The sequence below is a fragment of the Rhinoraja longicauda genome, chromosome 3, assembly GCF_053455715.1.
Source record: "Rhinoraja longicauda isolate Sanriku21f chromosome 3, sRhiLon1.1, whole genome shotgun sequence".
In the NCBI taxonomy this organism is placed as follows: Eukaryota; Metazoa; Chordata; class Chondrichthyes; order Rajiformes; family Arhynchobatidae; genus Rhinoraja; species Rhinoraja longicauda.
Genome location: NC_135955.1, coordinates 77477156 through 77497250, shown reverse-complemented (window position 1 = coordinate 77497250; position 20095 = coordinate 77477156). Strand labels below are relative to the sequence as shown.

Below are 20095 nucleotides of genomic sequence, written 5' to 3'. Positions count from 1 at the left end.
AGACTTGGAAAAATGGCCTTACTTGAAGGATGTCAAGATACCTAAAATAAATTCTGATATCGACCTACTTATCGGAATGAATGCTTTGAAGGCATTAGAACCTAGAAAGGCTGTTACCAGTCAAGGAGATGGACCGTTTGCTGTGAGAACCATACTCCAATGGGTTATCTATGGCTCCTTGAGAAGTAACAACAAAGGCAGGAAAAGGAATAACTATACTGCTGCTGTCGTCAATCGAATATCTAATGTAAATCTAGAGGAGTTGTTGACCAAGCAATATAATCACAACTTCAATGAAAGAACCAGCAAGGAATCAGAAGAAATGTCCAGAGAATAAATAATTTTTTTGGAAATGATGCATCACTCAGTAAAGATGATAGAAGGACACTATTGCCTAGACTTACCTTTTAAACAAGAAAGTGTTAGTCTGCCGAATGACCGTTGCATTGCAGAATAACGCATTCAGAATCTGAAACGCAAGTTTGGCATGAATACGAAATTTCATGATGAATATATCTTTCCTCACAGAGATGATTGATAATGGTTATGCCGAAAGGGCATAACGGGCCGAAAGGGTGCCAGAAGACCAGCTGAATCGAAGTGATGGAGAGCTTAGGAGTTGATTATTTCGGTCCTATCGAGGTCAAGAGAGGGTGATGTCTGGTGAAAAGGTATGGTGTAATCTTCACTTGCATGGCAAGTAGAGTGATACATCTTGAAATTGCATCTACATTTGATACAGACTCCTGTATTCATGCATTACGAAGATTTATTTGTCGACGAGGTCAAGTTCTATCATTGAGATCAGATAATGGTACAAATTTTGTTGGAGCGGAAAGAGAGTTAAGAGAAGCGCTTAAAAGCTTGAATCAGAACAAGATTCAGAATGATATACTTCAACAAGGGATACGATGGAACTTTAATCCCCCAGCGGGATCCCATCACGGCGATGTTTGGGAACGATTGATTCGCATGGTTTGAAATGTGCTGCGCTCTGTTCTTAAACAGCAAGTTCTGGATGAAGAAGGATTGCAAACTTTGTTTTGTGAAATTGAAGCAATTTTGAATGTCCGACCTATTACCAAAAGTTCTGATGATCAAAGTGACCTGGAAGCACTTACACCAAATCATATTCTTTTATTGAAAACTAAGCCAATGTTACCACCTGGGCTCTTTGTGAGGAAGATTTGTATGTTAGACACAGATGGAGACAGGTACAATATATGGCAGACCTTTTTTGGAAACAGTGGACACAAGAATATTTACCTCTAATTCAAAAACGTCAATGATGGTTGAGAGTGAGAAGAAATTTTATTCCAGGTGATTCCAGGTGATATCGTCTTGGTGGTTGATTCTACTGCACTACAAGGTTCTTGGTTGATGGGCAGGATACTGGAGATCGTGCCGGACGTTAAAGGACAACATCTTGGTAAGACCAATAACCAAGATATATCTGTTTCTAGAAGGTGAAGGAAATGATTGAAGAATCGCTAAATAAGTTTGAATGCCAACATATAATGCATATTACCTTTGTTTTTGATATATATTAAGCTTTTATAGCTCCTTTTGGTATCTATTAGTAATTGCTTCGTCATATACACAGAACAATTAGGGGCTGGTGTGCAGGAGCCATTTATGCTTAATTTAGTTACTGTCATTGTATTATGGCTATGTTTAATATTTCTAGTTTCTGGCTTTTTTGCATGCTTGTGGGTGTTATTTGATACGTAATGGGGAGTGTCTACATTGGAGGAGGCTAGCATAGCAACAGAGATTGTGGGTCAGTTTAGTCTCGGAGGATGGAGACAATACAATTTTTTACCACACTCACGTCTGCCACACTCACGATTGCCACACTCGCGCCAGCTATACTCACAAGGACCACACGGTAATGACCACACGATTTTTACTGTATTGTTTGAAGAAGAAACAGTTGATAAGAACGAAAAGTTATGAATTACTCTTTTGATTTGTGCTACTTTAATAAAGACCAATTAATCAAGAAATAGCGTTTGGAAGATTCGTTTTTGTTATCTCAGAGTGCGGTGTGTGCGTAAGCTATACCTCCATTCCATCCCCGAGCAGTAATGGCTATCAAAGTTGGACTTTGAGAAGGTATAGAAACTGCTTTTACAACGACCTTCCCCACAAGAATTTACTTAAAAAATCAAGACAACATTACATGCTGTTTCTGTTATTCATCTGCACACATTTTATAAAGTTTTAACTATAATCTTAAGTTTTTTTCCAAATAAAAGAAACATTCACATTTTTATTTCAATAAACTTACAAACTATTATGTGATGTTTTTTTCATTTCAAATCTGCCAATCAATGTTTTCTCTTTGATACAAAGGGTGTCATTTTTATTGTTCAACAATGCAGATATACAATTATAAGAACAGTGCAATTCGTTTTACCCAAACAATTGTACTAGTTTCCCATTGGATCACAGTTTCTTGAAAGCATTTGGAAGTAATTATTTAAAGATTTTTACATGAGGATTACAATGGGACAAATTGGGCGTGAGAAACTCCTCAATGACATAATGTGGTACCAAGATTGAATTGTGCAGCTACAGCAACCTCTTTATGGTGATGAAAATCCATCAGGGTATTGGAATTCTGAATCTATGATTAGGCCACTGTTTTGAGCTTGTGTGGTAGGGGAATAAATTGCACGATTTTTGCACTGCTTATTATACAGTGAAAATTTCATGGAGATCCTAAAATAATATCTCAGCACCAAGTTAAACTGTAAAAGCATAAGCACTTTATAATGTTTTTTAGACAGCTCAGATCATCTTTGAAATTCCCTGAGGTCCATCAGGTACAGTAAATATACTATTTAACAGAATATGTGGCAGAAAATGCATAATAGTGAGATAATACAGAGTAAAATATAAAATCAATCTAAGGCTTGTGTCTTTCATTAATAATATTATCAAATATAGGATAATAATCCATCAGATTTTTAAGGTCATTTTTAGTACAGACTGCTCAGCTAGGCAGGCCGAGAAGTCCTCGAAGAGAGTTTGTTCAGGCTTTTCCGTTTAATCGTTTTACCTCTCTCACTGGTATACTTCTGGAAATGTATTTGAGCCTATTTTAAATAATCTAATGTATTATTTATCCATTATTCTTTGAGAAAGAAGATCCTTAACCAATCTGAGTAAACTGGGAAAGATAATGCCTAAAGATATTGTTTTAACCATTAACTAAGACAGAAAATTAGTCATGCATCTATTACAGAATCATTTAGGTTGAAGCACTATGCATTTGAAATGTGATCATCTTATATGGATGAGCTTTGCTACAGTCATAGGTAAAAAGTGGCTTGGACGCCAGGTTCTGTGAGCCACACCAATGGCACCACTTATACAGAGTGTATCATGTGTAATGATGTGCAACCTGACATCTGCCACAGCGCTCAGTTAAAACAAAGTGCAGCTTCCCTACATGCATCCTGATTAAATAAATTAACTATGGAGCTGACTACAAAAATACACTGTTGAGTGCAGGAAATGAACGGATACAATGACCAAGGATGCATTTAATTTTAATCAAATTTTATTATGTAGCTCAGTTCTTCCACATATCCAAATGTCAGCAGGTTCCAGGCACATGGAGTGACATCTGCTGCATCACACATTGACAATATCAGCTCTCTGTATGTGCAGCTCCTGTATAAAACACTGAATCTTTATAACGAACAAATCTTGTTTTATGAAAAAAGCCCTTCTTTTTGCAGTGTAAGTCTTTACCACCACACATGCTTGCGATATCGTGGGCAGGGATAGAAAGAGTAAGGTATGGACTAAGGTTTGCTCCTAGACAGCTGGACCTACTGACCCATAATGAACTAATTGGAGATGCATTTGCCTTACAGATAACTACATTATGTCCCCAAGCAGTGCCCAAGAAACAGGGACAAACAAACAATAACAGCAGGTATAGTCACTTGACAAGCAGTCCTGGAAGTCATACATACATGACGGTTTGAATCCTCCTGCTTATGCAATTATACCATTCTGGACAATATAAAACTATAAGCAAACTTAAAATGTATTAAAGATCACTCAACGTTTTCTACTTACTGCTAATTTTCTCCTGGTCTTCTTTTGGATACTATACACTTTACCTTCTTATGTATATATGTATATTACATCTATTTAGTGTTACATTTCTATTAAAACTGTTGACTTTTACAACTGTTTCTTGCACTTACTACCATGAAAATGTATAGTAATGAATCTGAAAGATTTCTGCTGAAACTTAAAGAAGCTTCCTCATGGAAAATGCTAGCCCATATGAATCTCTTGTACATTCTGAAATTTCACACTGGGATAAGCCAGTCACAGATTGTGGCAGAGGCATCTCGCACTCTCTGTCACCCTATGATTCCATAAGTACAACTATGCCAGTCTATCGCTTGTCTCCTTTATCTCCACTGGTAAAGTAAATAATAAGTAGAAGAACAAGAAATCAATGACTTTCAACATTGTGTCTTTATTTAAGAATACCTAATGTTGCGTAGGAAATTGAGTTTCACAGATTCAAATGTGCATTTGAAGAGAATGAATGAATGAATGAATGAATGAATGAATGAATGAATGAATGAATATGTTTATTGGCCAAGGATGTGCATATACAAGGAATGTGCTTTGGTGCTAACAGAAGACCAAGACCAACAGAAGGCAGTAAACATTGTCTTCAAAGTCCAACATCATGGTAGGCTGCTCCAGAAGATTTGAACCATGAAATCCAGGGTAAGCTGGCCAATAAGATACAAAATTGGCCTGGTGATAGGAGGCAAACATTGCTGTGGAAGGTTGTTTCTCAGGATTGGAGGCATGTGCCAGTGGTATGCCACATGGATTAGTGCTAGGTCCTCTGTTGTTTGTCGGTGCCCTGCAAGGATTCTTTCTCAGTCCCCTTTTATACTTCCTATTTACTCATGACAGTACAGCTAAATTCAGCTCTACTCCACCAACAAGCTTGCTGATGACTTTATTGTGGTGGACCAGATCACAAACAATGATGAGACGGAGTACAGGAAAGAAATAGAGAACTTGGTAACATGGTATCAGGACAACAACCTCTCCCTCAATGTTGGCAAGACAAAGGAGCTAGTAATGGACCACATGCCCCAATCAGCATCAATGGTACCGAAGTGGAAATGGTTGAGAGCTTCCACTTGGAGTCAATATTACCAACGATCTGTCATGGACAACCACATTGAAGCGACAATCAAAAAGGCACACCAATGCCTCTACTTCCTGAGGTGACAGAAATTTGGCGTGTCTCCAATAACTCTTTCAAACTTTTACGTATGGACTATAGAAAATATACTTTACCCTCAACAACTTCTCCTTTGACTCCTCCCACTTCCTCCAAACCAGAGGCGTAGCTATGGGCACTCGCATGGGCCCTAGCTACGCCTGCCTCTTTGTCGGGTACGTCGAACAATCCCTGTTCCAGACGTACACTGGCCCCATCCCCGAACTCTACCTCCGCTACATCGACGACTGCATTGGTGCTACCTCTTGCACCCATGCAGAACTCACTGACTTCATACACTTCACCTCCAATTTCCATCCTGCCCTTAAATATACCTGGACTATCTCTGACATCTCCCTCCCGTTTCTGGACCTCACCGTCTCCATCACAGGAGAAAAACTAGTGACGGACATTTACTACAAGCCCACCGACTCGCACAGCTATATGGACTACACTTCTTCCCACCCGGCCCCCTGAAAAAAGTCTATCCCCTACTCCCAATTCCTCCGTCTACGCCGCATCTGCGCCCGGGATGAGGTGTTTCAGACTAGGGCTTCCTAGATGTCCTCGTTTTTCAGAAAACGGGGCTTCCCCTCCTCCATTATAGATGAGGCTCTCACTAGTCTCTTCTACATCCCGCAGCTCTGCTCTTGCTCCCCCTCCCCCCACTCGCAACAAGGACAGGATCCCCCTCGTTCTCACCTTCCACCCCACCAGCCAGCGGATCCAACATATCATCCACCAACATTTCCGTCACCTACAACAGGACCCCACCACTGGCCATATCTTCCCATCCCCTCCCCTTTCTGCGTTCCGCAGAGACCATTCCCTCCGCAACTCCCTGGTCCACTCGTCCCTTCCTACCCAAACCACCCTAACCCCGGGCACTTTCCCTTGCAACGGCACGAGATGCAACACCTGTCCCTTTACCTCCCCCCTCAACTCCATCAAAGGACCCAAACAGTCTTTCCAGGTGAGACAGAGGTTCACCTGCACCTCCTCCAACCTCATCTATTGCATCCGCTGCTCTAGATGTCAACTTATTTATATCGGCGAAACCAAGCGCAGGCTCGGCGATCGCTTCGCTGAACACCTGCGCTCGGTCCGCATTAACGCAACTGATCTCCCGGTGGCCCAGCACTTTAACTCCCCCTCCCATTCCCAGTCTGATCTCTCTGTCATGGGCCTCCTCCAGTGCCATAGTGAGGCCCGACGGAAATTGGAGGAGCAGCACCTCATATTTCGCCTGGGCAGTTTGCGGGCCGGTGGTATGAACGTCGACTTCTCCAACTTCAGATAGCTCCTCTGTCCCTCCCTTCCCCTCCTCCTTCCCAGATCTCCCTCTATCTTCCTGTCCCCACCTATATCCTTCCTTTGTCCCACCCCCGACATCAGTCTGAAGAAGGGTCTCGACCCGAAACGTCACCCATTCCTTCTCTCCCGAGATGCTGCCTGACCTGCTGAGTTACTCCAGCATTTTGTGAATAAATAGAAAATATACTGTCAGGTTGCATCGCAGTTTGGTTTGCCAACAGCTTTGCCCAAGGCTACAAGATATTGCAGAACATTGTGGATGTAGGCCAGTCCATTCACACAGACCAGACTCTCCACCATCTACAATTCACTCTGCCTTGGAAAAGCACCCTACAGAATCAAAGTCTTGTCCCATCCCAGCCATTCATTCTTCTCCCTGCTTCTGTCTGTCAGAAGATACAGCAGTTTAAAAGCGCGCACTACCAGGAGTCAGGAAGACTTTCCCCCCTTTGTTATCAGGCATGTGAACGGTCCTTCCATATCTATGGTTCTATCCAAATCACCTCCACCCCATTGTGAGCACTGAACTTTGTCTTTGGAACTGTTGCGATACAATGCTGAGAATTACATTCTGCTCTCTCTATCTTTTTTCCCTAGCTTCCCATAGTGTCCTTGGATATATCTGATCAGGCATTGGAGAATCATCTATCTTCATTCATCTTAGGACGTCCACTAATTCTTCTACTGTAATACAGACTGTCCTCATGAAATATTCAGTAACTGTCCCAGGTCCCGAGTCTTCATATCTTTCTCCATGGTAAAAACAGCAAATAAATATTTATCACATTGCAGGTTCCTAAAACCGTCCCAATTCTCAAGATAAGTATGTGGCGCATCGGTAGAGGCCCGAAATAAAGGCAAGGAGCCAGGTATTTTGGGGGCGTTATGGTTTATTAGACGGGTCGAGTCTGCCGGAATGGCTTCGCGCCCAAAACCTTGTCTTTATATCTGTAGTACCGGACCGCCCCCCTGGACTGGTCCATTCCCGTGCCGAGGGGTCGGTAGTGGTATGGCCCGACCCTTGGGAGCCGCCACAAGTACATCTTTTAATTTGATACTGTTCCTAACTTCTTTAATTGGACAATAATGGATCACTTTTCCAGTGCAGTTTTTCTTTCTCAAAGGAGAATTTTATTAAATGTCTCTAAACATTTTTCTGATATTTGTCTAATGGCAAGCCTTTGAATCTAATTTTCTACTTTTAGCCAATCTATCCCATCAAATCTATGTATCTGGCTTTCTTTAATTCCAAAAGTTTAGTGTCTGATTAAACAGTATCACTCTCAAATTCAATATAAAATCCAATCACAAAGTGATCATTTTCCCTACAGGATCCCTTACCGTGGGATTATTAATTAGCTGTGTCTCATTACTCAAGACTAAGTCTGAAATAGCCTGCTCCCTAATTGGTTCCCTAATGTGTGGCTTCAGGAAACAGTTTTAAATGTTTTCTCTGAACATCCTCCAATCTACTTCAGCCAATTTGATTAGTCTTCTGTATACGAAGATTAATGTCTCCTACAATTTTTGTGTTACCATTTCTATGAGCTTTTATTTCTTGGTTCATACCTTCCAAATAATGTTAATGCTACTACTAACCAGAGCAGCTTCTTCTCCACTTATCCTGATTCTCCTTGCTCTTCCCAACCATAATTAGTGCTGCCTTTATATTATTTTTATTATTAGGACCTTTATTTTCCAGGCTTCAATCAGGCCATTCCATTTTATTTGTCCTTTATCAACATCATGTACCCTAAAAAAAAACCTTCTATTTAGATCAAAACCATTTAAATGTATTTAAGATTAATTACTAATACCTTTAATTCACCTGTCTTGTTAACCCTTAATTCATCTATCTCATCATGGAATTGTCTTAGTTTTGATCAGCAACAGTTCCCATTAAGATCTCTCAATTTCCTGTCACATTTTGCTCACCCTATTCAAATTGTTAGGAATGCTTCACATTTTCAATTTACCAGAACAATGGGACTAATTCAGTTTATATGGAACCCATCCCAATAAATTAAGCCCCGATCCTACACTACTCTTTCAGTCATGCATTCAACTATTTGACCTGTTCACCCTTCACTCAATTGCAGCATGGAATGGTTACAGTTCAGAGGTTATTAACCCTGAGATTTTGTGATAACATTTTAATAGTTTTACCCAAAATACTTGTGGCTTGAACTGATTACCAATTGTATAAAATATATCATTCATGAAAACAAGTGCTCTCACAATTGGTAATCTTAAATTGATCTTCTCAACTATAGAAACATTATCAACTTAATTTTTAAAACTAAAAATCAAATTGATGCAGATATTTCATTTTACCATTTTCCTCAGACAAGTAGAGAGAGGGCCCTACAAGAGAGAGGGCAAAGTTTAATCTACTCTTAGGTAATTGGGCAAGACAAGTGAATGAAGTGTCAGTGGGCAAATCTTTTGGTGGCCAGTGACCACAATTCTATTAGCTTTAAAATAGTTATGGATAAAAACAGGGTTGTCCACAAGTTTATGTTCTAAATTGGGGCAAGGCCAATTTTGATGGTATTAGACAGGAGCTTGCAAAAGTTGTTTGGAGTGGGATGTTTGCAGGCTCATTCTGGAAAGTGGGATTGTTTTATGTGTGTTTGTGCATGTTCCTGTTGGAGTGAAGGGCAAGGTACGTAGGAGTAATGAATCCTGGATGGCGAGAGAAATTGAGGTTCTGGTCAGGAAAAAGGAGACGTGGATAAGGTAGGATCAAGTGTATCTCTCCTTGGAGGATTATAGGGGATTGAGGAGCATACTTACCTTCATCAATCTCAGAAATGAATACAGATGTTGGGACATTATCTAACAGTTGTACAAAAGAATGGTGAGGCAACACTTGGAATATTGTGTTGTTTGGTTACCCTGCAATAGGAAAGATGCGATTAAGCTAGAAAGGGTGCAGAGATTTAAAAGGATGTTCCCAATACTTGAAGGCCTGAGCTATTGGAAGAAGTTAGGTAGACCAGGACTTAATTCCTTGGAGGTTAAGGGATGATCCTATAGAGGTGTTTAACATCATGAGGGGAATAGATAGGCTAAATGCACATTGTCTTTTTCATAGGGTTGTTCAACCAAAATTTAAGGTGAGAGGGGAAAGATTTAATTGGAACCTAAGGGGCAACCTTTTCACATAAAGGTTGTGGGTATATGGAACGAGCTACAACAGGAATTGGTTGACACAGGTACAATAACAACATTCAAAAGACATTTGAACAGGTACATGGATGGGAAAGGTTGAGAGTAATATGGGCCAGACACAGGCAAATTACACTAGCTTAGATGGGGCACCTTGCTCGCAATGGATGAGTTGTATGACTGTGACACTATTGTTCGTTTTTATTTCACAGGGTAAAGTGTAATGAATCACCTTTTTCTAATTTGATCTTGAGAAGTATAATATCATATATGTCATTGTTTTCACATCTTTAGTTTGTGGATGCTATCGCATTGCAAGCCATTTTTCAAATCCTCCAAATTATGGAAAACATCCAGAATTTGGACTATCGACCTCTCCGCTTGTAATGTTATTTTATTTGGTGAACTTTATTTTCATGAATCTAATTACAAGGCAGATGGCTTTGCTTTTGATAATTAAAATGAGGATTCCCTTGAACTTCTAAGAGCTCTATCTAACTCTCTCTTAAATCCATCCAGTGATTTGGCTTCCACTGCCCTCTGTGGCAGAGAATTCCACAAATTCACAGCTCTCTGGGTGAAAAAGTTTTTTCTCACCTCAGTTTTAAATGGCCTCCCCTTTATTCTAAGACTGTGGCCCCTGGTTCTGGATTCGCCCAACATTGGGAACATTTTTCCTGCATCTAGCTTGTCCAGTCCTTTTATAATTTTATATGTTTCTATAAGATCCCCTCATCCTTCTAAACTCCAGTGAATACAAGCCTAGTCTTTTCAATCTTTCCTCATATGACAGTCCCGCCATCCCAGGGATCAATCTCGTGAACCTACGCTGCACTGCCTCAATTACAAGGATGTCCTTCCTCAAATTAGGAGACCAAAACTGTACACAATACTCCAGATGTGGTCTTACCAGTGCCCTATTCTGACGGAATCATCTCAGACTGGTAATGGCAGCTGCTCAGCTCTTGACCAGCTGAACCTACAGAATGGTCAGTGAATCACAGGCTTGTCACTTCCTTCCATCCTGTCCATCTTCATGTTCAGACAGGATTCTAACTTAGAGGCTACAGAATGTCGAAACTAAAAACTGCGGATGTTGGTTCATACACAAAAGGACACAAAGTGTCCGAAGATGAGTCTGAAGAAGGGACTCGACCCAAAACATCACCTATCCATATTCTCCAGCGATGTTGCCTGACCCACTTAGTTATTCCAGCATTTTATGTCCTTTAGTGTATCTTTCACAACCCCTTCGCGGAGTTACTGCCGTGTATTTTTACTTTGAACTTTACCCATTTGGATACCCTGTTATTGTACTTTAATTTTTTTTGCACAACTTTTCATTGCACTATAACGTTGCACCATTCTGTTGTCTTGCACTGTTGTTGTACTTATTGTTGTTTTATCATTACTGTATGTATATGGTTTACTCTCTTAACTTAGTTTGAACAAGGAATTTTATCGCACCCTGGAGTATGTGACAATAAACCAAATTCACTCTGAATATACACAAAATGCCGAAGAAACTCAGCGAGCCAGGCAACATCTCTGGAGAGAAGGAATGGGTGAAGTTTCGGGTCGAGATCCTTTTTCAAACTGAAAGTCACGGGAAAGGGAAACGAGAGATATAGACGGTAATGTAGAGAGATATATAACAAATGAATGAAAGATATGCAAAAAAGGTAAAAATCATAAAGGAAACAGGACATTTGTTAGCTGTCAGCCAGGTGAGAATGAAAAGCTGGTGAGACTTGGGTGGGGGAGGGATGGGGAGAGAAGGAATGCAGGGGTTATTTGAAGTTAGAGAAATCAAGATTCATACGGCTGGGTTATAATCTTCCCAAGCGAAATATGAGATGCTGTTCCTCCAATTTGGATTTAACTTCACTCTGACAATGGAGTAAGCCAAGGACAGAAAGGTCAGTGTGGGAATGGGAAGGGGAATTAAAGTGTTTAGCTACCGGGAGAGCAGGTAGGTCCAGGCGGACTGAGCAAAGGTGTTCAATGAAACCATCACCCAGTCTAAGTTTTGCCTTGCCGATGTATGAGTCCACATCTTGAACAACAGATACTGTAGATGAGGTTGGAGGAGGTGTCAGTGAACCTCTGCCTAACCTGAAAGGATTGTCAGGGTCCCTGGACAGAATCAAGGGAGGAGATATAGGGACAGGTGTTGCATCTCCTGCGGTTGCAGGAGAAGATACCTGGGGCGGGGGTGGTAAACGATGAGTTAACCAGAGAGTTGTGGAGGGAACGGTCTCTGCGGAAGGCAGAAAGGGGTGGAGATGGGAAGATGTGACTAGTGGTGGGATCCCGTTGGAGGTGACAAAAATGTCAGAGGATTATGAGTAGTATGCAACGGCTGATGGGGTGAATAGTAAGGACTAGGGAGACTCTGTCCCTGTTGCGACTAGGGGGAGGGGGAGCAAGGGTGGAGCTGCACGGTACCGAGGAGACACGTGTGAGGGCCTCATTTATGATGGAAGAGGGGAACCCCCGTTCCCTAAAGAATTAGGACATCTCGGATGTCCTGTTATGGAACACCTCATCTTGGGCGCAGATGCGGCGTAGATGGAGGAATTGTGAGTAGGGTATAGAGTCTTTGCAGGAAGCAGGGTGGGAATAAGTGTAGTCAAGATAGTTGTGGGAGTCAGTGGATTTGTAATAGACGTCAGTTGATATTCCATCTCCTGTGATGGAAATGGTAAGATCAAGAAAGGGGAGGGGGGTGTTGTATATGGTCCAAGTGAATTTGAGTGCAGGATGGAAATTGGTGGTGAAGTTACTGAAGTCCATGTGTTCTGCATAGGTGCAGGAGGTAGTGCTGACGTATTCATCAATGTAACGGTGTACACCAGGAACAGGTATTCCTACATTTTCAATCAGAATATACATGTTTTTCTTCTTGTAGTTTTACAATTTCTCCTTGTAGTTTCCTCAATGGTCATTCATAAAAACAGATTTCAAATAAACCGTAAATTGGTAAATGCATTAGTACTTGGTTTGTCATGCATCATTAGTGATACATAGAAATTGGTACTGAAGATATACTCTGTTAACAATACAGCTGTAAACCTTGGACAACATCTGTAATTTATAAACATACAAGTGTAAGTCTTTCAATGACCAGAATTATTTAAGCTAATTATATAAAACCCCAGTAACTGACTAAGTTATCATTTTTATTTTACAGGCAAAAATAACACGAAATTGTATTGAATCTTTATTAGTATGCAAGATTGACATAAGTTTTGTTTGTTAAGTATTGTTAAGGCCCTGTCCCAGTTAGGCGTTTTTTAAGGCGACTGCCGGCGACTGTCATAGTCGTAGCAGGTCGCCGACAAAACGGTGACTGGACCCCCCCGTACGACAATGTCTATGACAAGCTACAACAACCTACCACCTAGTCGACGTCAAGCTACGGCAAGCTACCGAAAACCGGTGACCCAATCGTCGCAAGTAGAACTTCCACCTAGGACCGCACCTACGACAACCTACCACCACAGAGGCGACAACCTACGACATCTGAAGTCAACTTACATCCACTAGCGACAAGCTATGACAAACTATGACCCTGAAGACAACTGAAGACAATTCACGTCTCACCCACTTTCCCTATAAAAGAGGGTGTACGGTAGGGTTTCCAATCATTTTGCATCATGACTATTTGAAAGTGATGCCAATGGAAACTACTCTGAAATACAATAGCTTCGTACATCAATTTTCCGTCAAAATATCAAGAATTTCCTTTATTGATATACAACCAAATTTTTTTATAAGGTTGATAAGAACATACAACATACAAAACTTCAATAAATTTCAATAAACTTCAAACTTCAAAATTCAAACTTTAAACAGAATACAAGTGCAAAAACATACAAAACCTAACATAATTTAGGGACACATTACACTGGTGGATGATCAGATCAAGCCCACACTTGGAATTCGCTGAAGTCAGCACCGGCGACAACCTTAATCACCTGGCGACAACCTACGACAGCGCCCACATCAGGAGATGTCAAACTACGCTCATTGGCGTCAAACCAACAGTTGGCAAAAAATTTCAAGCCTTTACAAAATCCAGCGACGACCAGAAAAACGCTACGACCCTTTGGAGACTATTCACGACCATGCCCACGACACCCCGGCGACGACAGCCTAGTCGCCTAAAAAATCGTCGAACTGGGACAGAGCCTTAACTGCTTACATTGTACTTTTTAGCATGGTGGCAATTGGCTAGAATATATTACCAATGCTTTGAATTTTAGCCCTGGGAAATGTAATTATCCAAACAATGACTGAATCCTTCTGACTATTTTTGTTTTTCCTGAACTATTTGGAAAATTCATTGGACTGTGTTTAACAACCAAATCATGCAGATTGGAACTGACTCTCAATTATCAAAAGTCTTTTTCTGGCAATGACATTCTAAGTGCAGCTGAGATAAAATACATCAAGATTTAAAATGGGTCCGTTCAACCTCAGTGCCACTTCATCAAGGAAAGATATAATTCACCAATGTCTTGGTCTAGCCTGACATATGTTCTGTTCACAGTCCACGTCAGTCTTCATTTGTAATTATTTATTTTTTACTCAGACTTGTAATGCTTTGCTTGGTTGAAGATAAATACCAAAAGGCTAGAGTATGACAATGTGATGACCTGTTCCAGTGTGTTAACCCCCTGTCAAGGTTTCATTCTCACATAGGTTGCTGATGACAGTGTATCAATTTAAGCATCATGTCTTGAATTAGAGTTTATTAATTATCACTAGGATGCACTATGCTTGAATGAATACCATTCCATTTAGAAAAGGAAACAGATAAACTAATGTAAAAAAAATCTTATTCTATCCATTCGTTTATTAATGTAGACATTTATTCTCACCACCCTTGAAGATGCTTTTTATGAACAAGCATTTAGTTTTAGCTTACTTCCAGTGGAAAATAAAAATATGTGTTGCATTTATCTGATGACATTTTGCTTTTAATGTATTTGCAATGTGAGTGACCTACAAAATAAGTGAAATGAACAAAATAGTGCATGCAATATTTATTGTAATGGCTTTAAAATATAACTTCTGATGCTAATGATCATGTAAAGAACAGCTTTAGTCATAGCCATTTATTTTAAATGCCATGTTCAAAGAAATTGTACATCTCACTGAGACACAATAAGTAAACCATGATGTAACAAAAAATAATTTTCAGCAAGAACAGACACAGCAGTCTACATTTTGTGATCTGCGTTACTTTATCCATTATTATAATCATCTATTTTAAATAAACGAACATATAGGCTGGTTATAGTGAAAAATCTTAGAAAAAGTCATTTTCTTGCTCATTTTGTCAAAAATGATTGGAAAATTATCAAACAGTAGAAAGAAGGTTTCCAAAACTTTTTAGGTGATATATAGGCTATTTGCAATGTGTAAGTTCAAGTTGCTACAAATACTAATGTGAGTACAATTGGGAAACAGCACCAACAAGGTATGGATTATAAATGAAATGTGTAACAAAAGTTAACAAAAGTACTGGAAACGAAAATAGAGAAATGAAAATAGATGAAAAGTACGGCATTTTAAATTACGTAATGGATAGACTATAAAATTAATCAAAAAATGTATTTATCAAAGAGTAATGGTTTGTGCATTAGAGAACAAAGTTTAAAAGGGAAACATGTTTACACCAGATGTAAAAAAAATCTAAATAAATTATAAGAAAAAGGAAGCTCAGAATGGTCAAAGCAAAATTAAAAAAAGACAAGGTAATAATATAAAATGGGACAGTAATTTTTTTTTAAACATGTAAGAAGAAATAAATAATTGAAGCAGGTAGCTCCAACTAAAGTCAAAGTAGTTAACCTATTGTAAGAAGATCAAGCAATATGACTGACATTGGAAAAGATTTTCCTGAGCCTGATTCTCCTGGTCTCCCCCATTTTGCTTCTTCGTTGACTGACACTCAAAGACAAAAGTGTACAAAAAGCCATGCCTTTGCAATTGGCCATCAGTAACCCTGAGGTAGAGTAAGTTTTGAAATAAGCACAACATGTCTTTTGACATATTTGATCATATGCATAAGATTGTACACATGTGCACACACTGGATTTAATACTCATCACACCATAAAATCTGCATGCTATCTATAGGAACCCACTTGAGTGCACCATATCATTGATGACAAAAAAGACTGATAAAGAAAGTAAGGTATTTGCATTAGTACAGATGCATAACATATCAGGTGGCTGTATATTTGTGATGGTCATGTGAGTCATAGTAAGTTCAACCTGAAACTAGAAGTGTATTAATTCATTTGGAATTGTCCACAGAAGTAATAAGGACTCATGTTTGGGACTATTAAATTATGCCTTGCGACTGCTAAAGTGGAAATGGCAGGACAGAACCAGAATTCGGAAGTTGAGAGACCTGATGGAAGTATAGAAAATAATGAGAGGCACAGATAAGGTAGATAGTGAGTATTTATTCACAAAATGCTGGAGTAACTCAGCAGGTCAGGCAGCATCTCAGGAGAGACGGAATGGGTGACGTTTCGGGTCGAGGCCCTTCTTCAGACAGGTAGATTGTGAGAATCGTTTTCCCATGAAGGAAATGTCAAAGAACACAGGGCATAGCTTCAGAAGGTGAATGTTTGAAGATGTGTGGGTAAGTTTTTTTACACATGGAGTAATGGGTGGGGAACATGTTGCTAGAGAAATTGTGGAACCAGGTATAATCGTGGCATTTAGAAGGTTTTTAAATGAAGATGGATCTACAGGGAATGGAGGGATATGAATCTTGTACAGGCAGAGGAAATTAGTTTAACTTGGTATCATATTCAGCACAGACAATGTGGGCTGAGGGCCTGTTCTGCTACTGTACCGTTCTACGTAAAGATGAATTTGAAGAATGCAAATAGTGTGAAATCCTCACAGCTTTGTTGAGAGCAATCTGTTCAAAGATTCGTACTGAGAGGCATAAAACGCCAACCCAATCCACTGCAGCCTTCGACCAGTACCATAAATAGAGAAATTTCAATAGAAGAACTAAAAAGGTGAAAGCTGTATTGACAGATTGGGTGACAGCCATGGTTGTACTGTTCAAAGCAAATAAATTGTCTGGCTTTGTGGGGATTATTAAATAACCCTCAGCCAAGCGGCACGGTAGCGCAGCGGTAGAGTTGCTGCTTTACAGCGAATGCAGCGCCGGAGACTCAGGTTCGATCCTGACTACGGGTGCTGCACTGTAAGGAGTTTGTACGTTCTCCCCGTGACCTGCGTGGGTTTTCTCCGAGATCTTCGGTTTCCTCCCACACTCCAAAGACGTACAGGTATGTAGGTTAATTGGCTGGGTAAAATGTAAAAATTGTCCCTAGTGGGTGTAGGATAGTGTTAATGTGCGGGGATCGCTGGGCGGCACGGACTTGGAGGGCCGAAAAGGCCTGTTTCCGGCTGTATATATATGATATGATATGATAAGCCAAGGACAACAAACAATACCCTTTGAAAATATTACAGGATTAACTTTGACAATTGCTGCCTGAATTAGAGTCATACAGTCATTGAGTGTGGAAACAGGCCCTTCGGCCCAACTTGCCCGCCCCGACCTATGTATCCCATCTGCACTAGTCCCACCTGCCTAAGTTTGGTCCATATCCCTCCAAACCTGTCCTATCCATGTACCTGTTTAACTGTTTCTTACATATCCTCAGAGTCCCCGCCTCAACTACCTCCTCTGACAGATTGTTCCATCCACCCACCCCCCTTTGTGTGAAAAAGATACCCCTCAGATCCCTATTAAATCTTTTCCCCTTCAGCTTAAAACTATGTCCTCTGTTCCACAATTCACCCTCTCTGGGTAAGAGACTCTGTGCGTCTATCCGATCTATTCCTCCCATGATATTATACACCTCTATAAGGTCACCCCTCATCATCCTACGCTCCAAGGAATAGAGTCCCAGCCTACTCAACCTCTCTAGAGCTCAGACTCTCTAGTTCTGGCAACATCCTCATAAATCTTCTCTGTACCCTTTCCAGCTATTCATTTCCTACAGCTTGGTGCCCAGAATTGAACACAATACTCTAATTGCAGCCTCGCCAACATCTTATACAACTTCAACATGACCACCCAACTTCTGTACTCAATACTCTGACTGATGAAGGCCAATTTGCCAAAAGCCTTTTTGACCACCCGATTTACCTGCGACTCCACCTTCAAGGAACCATGCACCTGCACTCCTGTACCCTCTGCTCTACAACACTTCCCAGAGCCCTACCATTCACTGTGTAGGTCCTGCCCATGTAAGACTTCCCAAAATGTAACACCTCACATTTCTCTGTATTAAATTCCATCAACCATTCCTCAGCCCACCTGGCCACCCACTTTTGTATCATCTGCAGGCTTGCTAATCTTTCCATGTACGTTCTCATCCAAATCATTGATATAGATGACAAACAGTAACGGGCCTAGCACCGAACCCTGAGGCAGATCACTAGTCACAGGCCTCCAGTCCGAGAAGCAACCTTCCACCATCACCCTCTGCTTCCTTACATGAAGCCAATTTTTTATCCATTCAGCTATCTCTCCTGGGATCCCATGCGATCTAACCTCCCAGAGCAGCCTACCATGCAGAACCTTTTCAAATGCTTTGCTGAATTACTAAACATTTCCAGTGTTTTTTGCTTATATTACAGGATCAAAGTCTTTATCAAGTTGGAACAGCCCCTCACTTGCACAAAATTAGACACAGAAACCCAACTTAATCTAACAATCAACACCATGAGGGAATTAATAAAAACCGGCATGAGGTTATTTGCCAATTTTTTTCAGGCAACCAGGGACAAAATGTGAAAGGGAGTTCAACCATGCCTACACAACCAAATGATGTTTGAATTCCAACTGCCACAGAGATGGAAGATCTTTGAATGCTGCAAGAAATGTTCAAACAATTCATGAGTGTAACCTTAAGCATCAGAAGAGTAGATGTATTTTCGTGCAGAAAGAAGTGTTTTATTTGGTCCTGAGGCTGGAAGCAAATGGTCCACAACCAGCAGAGGAGAAGATTGAGATATTGTTCTGGGCAGAAAAATCTACAATTCCACCAATTTTCCTTTGGTATGATCCAAAACTTAACACCAACGTCTCAACCATAGCAAAATAATGAACAATGGGATGGGAAAGGAATGGTAGAAAATGTAAAGGTTCTGCAAGAGAAGACTGAGTAGTGAAGGCCTCCATGTGCTTTGCAATGCCATCTATGCACCAGTGTTCCCATGTGATGCCTCTAGATATGCAATTAGGGTAGTGATAACTTACATTGTGGACAACTGGCAAAAATGATCTTTGCTTCAACACAAACAAAAAAGTTAGAAGAACTGTGCGCACATAATAAAGGATTTATTGGCAATTATCACGTTTGGGATTACGTGGTTTCATTCATATTTGTTTACAACATAGAGGTAGGTTATTTTATCCATTGAGTATATGCTGACTTTCAGAGCAATCCCATTCCTTCTCTTATTTTCCTTTGAGCAAATATCGCCAACTTATTCCCCCACCAACCACCAACACTAGGATAATTTACAGTCTTCAATTAACCTACCAACCAGAAAATCTTTGCAATGTGGAAAGAGGCCAGAACAACTGGAGTAAACCCACCTTGTGGCAGGGGGATCTTGTAAATTCCAGATGGACTGCAGTGGAGATCAGGATTGAACCTAGACACAAAATGCTGGAGTAACTTAGCGGGTCAGGCAGCATCTCTGGAGAAAAAGAATACGTAACGAATAGGTCAAGACCCTTCTTCAGACCTTTGAGCCTCCACTGCTGGAGCTATAAGAAAGCTAAGCTACCTGCAGCACATTTGAGGTGCCTCTGAGTAATCCTGTATTTATTATGTAGATAATTTAAGTTGGTTGACCAATCACATATCTTTATTGACCATTTTTGAACCCATGTCCTCAATTCCCACAATGGTATTCTCAAGAATGCAATGGTGACCAAAACTCCTGCACTGGTATTTTGTGACGTTGCATATCAAGCTTCCAAATAGAATGCAAAAGTTGATTCATTATCAAGCCACGAATACAAATGCAGAAAATTCCAGATATATGCATGGACAGAAAAAAAAAAAGCCTTTCCATCACTGATATTTTAAATTGTTCATAAAGCTGAATTTTATGGTGATTCTGAGGAGCTTTATTAAAAACATCTACAAATTACAATCATGGAATATTTTGCTCAGAACATGTTTATTGTCAGTCAGAAACCAGTAATTTTGTTCATTGATCAGGTGTGGGGCAAGAAGGTCTGACCATCCAATCCCCTGTTGGTCCT

General features: G+C 40.4%; 1 protein-coding gene across 6 annotated transcripts in view; it reads right to left on the bottom strand.

Moving 5' to 3' along the window:
* kiaa0825 (KIAA0825 ortholog) overlaps positions 1–20095 on the bottom strand; it is a 269652-nt gene that overhangs the window by 66379 nt on the left and 183178 nt on the right. The window contains exon 20 of one of the 6 annotated variants that reach the window (XR_013547071.1): positions 1267–1459. The exons of the other annotated variants lie outside the window; for them this stretch is intronic. The gene's annotated coding sequence lies outside the window, so the exon portion shown is untranslated. The remainder of the gene's footprint in view (positions 1–1266; positions 1460–20095) is intronic. 6 annotated transcript variants of the gene reach the window in all.